This window comes from Poromitra crassiceps (genome assembly GCF_964638095.1).
Source record: "Poromitra crassiceps genome assembly, chromosome: 20".
NCBI classification, from domain to species: domain Eukaryota; kingdom Metazoa; phylum Chordata; class Actinopteri; order Beryciformes; family Melamphaidae; genus Poromitra; species Poromitra crassiceps.
In genome coordinates, this window is record NC_139637.1 from 15,164,987 (window position 1) to 15,167,799 (window position 2,813).

Genomic DNA, 2,813 nt, shown 5'->3' on the forward strand with positions numbered 1-2,813 from the left:
CCCCCCTCTCTCTCTTCCTCCCCTCTCACTGCCTCCCTCTCTCTGTCTCTCTCCTTCCTTCACTCCCCCTCTCTCCCACACTCCCCCTCCCCCCTCTCTCTCCCTCCTTCCCTCTCTCTCCCTCACTCTCTCTGTCTCTCCTTCCTTCTCCCTCTCCCTCCCTCTCTCCCCCTCCCCCTCTCTCTCTCCCTCCCTCCCTCTCTCTCCCCTCCCCCCTCTCTCTCTTCCTCCCCTCTCACTGCCTCCCTCTCTCTGTCTCTCTCCTTCCTTCACTCCCCCTCTCTCCCACACTCCCCCTCCCTCCCTCTCTCTGTCTCTCTCCTTCCTTCCCTCCCACTCTTCTCTCTCCCTCCTTCCCTCTATCTCTCCCTCCCTCTCTCTCCCTGTCTCTCTCCCTCCTTCCCCCTCTCCCTCCCTCTCTCCCTCCCTCTCTCTCCCTCTCTCTCTCTCTCCTTCCCCCTCTCCCTCCCTCTCTCCCCGTCTCTCTCTGAAGAAGTAGCGAGGTCTCCATGTCTCAAACATTCCTCTGTAACAGAGAAAGCAGATATGCCAGGAGGACACACACACACACACACACACACACACACACACACACACACACACACACACATCACCATTAGAGTAATGATACCTGTAAAACAACATGTCCTGGAGATAGTTATCAAATAAAATAAATAATAAAATAAAATAGCCGATACTTTGAAATCTTTCTGACGCTGCATATCCACAAACTGACAAATGTGAAAACCTCCTGCTGCTGTATGTCAGGGCTGTGTTCTACACCACACAATAATATCTATAATCACTTGATCCAGCTGATACCATGGCAAACTAGAAAACCAGCAAGCCAAAGAAAACTTACAGCAGCTTTTCCACTGGCGTTTTGATGTTGGGCTTTATTGGGTCTGTGAGTTAAATAGTTCCATATTTGCCTCTTGGTACCAGTTTTTGTCAACCGGTTTAAGTGGACTTGGATCCAGTTTAAAGGGGCAGTTCAGCCCAAAAGCCCAAAATGCATATTTTCCCTCTTACCTGTTAGTGCTATTACCCATCTAGATCGTTTTGGTGTGAGTTGGCGGGTTTTGGAGATATCGGCCGTAGATATGTCTGCCTACTTGTCTCCAATACTGTACAATGGGACTGGATGGCACTCGGCTTGTGGTGCTCAAAGCGCCAAAAATACATTTTAAAAACTCAGTACTGTAGTTCGGTCAGGTAAAGCGGGTTCGAGATCAGATTGTGTATCAGCAGAGAACTGGTGGGAGACGGCATCAGGCTTGATGTTCTTAGAGCCATGGCAGGTCGGTAAGTCAAGGTGAAGTGGAACCTTCCAAAATACAAGGCCCACCTGGCTTGTCGGGAGTTCACTCGTTTCACTGTTTGGATGTAAGCCAGGTTCTTGTGGTCCATCCGCACGATGAAGGGATGCTTGGAACCCTCCAGCCAAGGACGCCACTCCTCAAGAGCCAATTAAACTGCCAAGAGGCTCACGGTTGCCGACATCTAAGGACATCCCGGCTAAAGATGTGGTTGATGCCATAAAAGTGATGTCCCATCTCCTAACTGGCATCCTGAAATCAACCTGAAATGACCAACACCCCTCCAGGTTAATGATCCCTCACTCCCTGATCAAGTCAAGCAGTAACGTTAGAAGTGAAGATGTGCAAAGTACTACTGTCCCATTTTTGCTCAAATATGCAAGAGTAGTCTCTTTTTTTTACACAACAAAACATGTTTTATTATGAATGAACACTGCTACAAATTGGGTGACTACAACAGACTGTGAGAACAGCTACTGGAGGTTTTAGGGATTCCTATCCCTCCTCTCCTGTGGACCAAATAAATGAAAGGTTGGTAATCCTCCCAGGAGGTGGGTTTGCACGCCATTTTCATCAGGTCTGTCCTGTCCGCCAGGCGGGTTTACAGACAGACCGTCACTGGTCTGGGTTCGAGCCAACTCCATCCATTGGTACTTGAGATAGGAAGGATGAGGGGATGGACAGATGAAGGGCCGGGGGTATCATCAGTAAGTGAGGCATCAGTCAGTTGCTATGAAATCATTACAAGTACATAAGAAGATCCTTCTCCACCACACTTGGATTGTCCATAGGGCTGTATCTCTTCATCACCTGCCCCTCTCTGTTAATCAAAAACTTGGTGAAATTCCACTTGATGCGGTTTCCCAGGAAGCCTCGCCCGTTGGGCTGCTCCTTCAGCCACTTCCACAGCGGGTGGGCATCGTCCCCGTTCACATTGATCTTGCTGAACATGTGGAACTGGGCCTTGTAGGATCTGGCAAACTCCTTGATCTGAGATTCAGTACCGGGCTCCTGGTTCTTAAACTGGTTGCAGGGGAAGGCAAGGATGGTTAAACCTCTCTCAGCGTACTTGGCGTGCATCTCTGCAAACTGAGAGTAGTTTACCGGGGTTTTACCTCATTTAGAGGCAACGTTGGTGATGATGACAACGTGCCCCCTGTATTTTCCAAGGGACACCATATTGCCGTCGATGTCCATCGCTGAGAAGTCATAAATAGACGTGGCCATTTTCCAATCCTCTGTCGGGATAGACATGCTGTCGTCAGGGCGCCAGAGGTCCAGTACAGTGAGCGAAGCTGTCACTTGAGCAGTTTGTGATGTCATCGATGATGTCACTCGAGCGATTGTCATGTCATCAGTGGTCACTCGTGGAAATTGTGACGTCACCAGTGATGTCATTAGTGATGTCACGCGAGCAATTTGTGATTTACATAGTCATAGAAGAAAATATTCCGTGGGTCGTGGAAAATCACTGAATAAATGCTCAGAAAAGCC

At 49.1% G+C, this 2,813-nt stretch overlaps 1 pseudogene across 1 annotated transcript; it reads right to left on the reverse strand.

The window, feature by feature from the left end:
• Positions 1-2,060: 2,060 nt before the first annotated feature.
• LOC310794717 (phospholipid hydroperoxide glutathione peroxidase pseudogene) lies at positions 2,061-2,573 on the reverse strand (annotated as a pseudogene). Its single transcript has one exon. The product of its transcript is annotated as a phospholipid hydroperoxide glutathione peroxidase pseudogene (transcript).
• Positions 2,574-2,813: the final 240 nt, after the last annotated feature.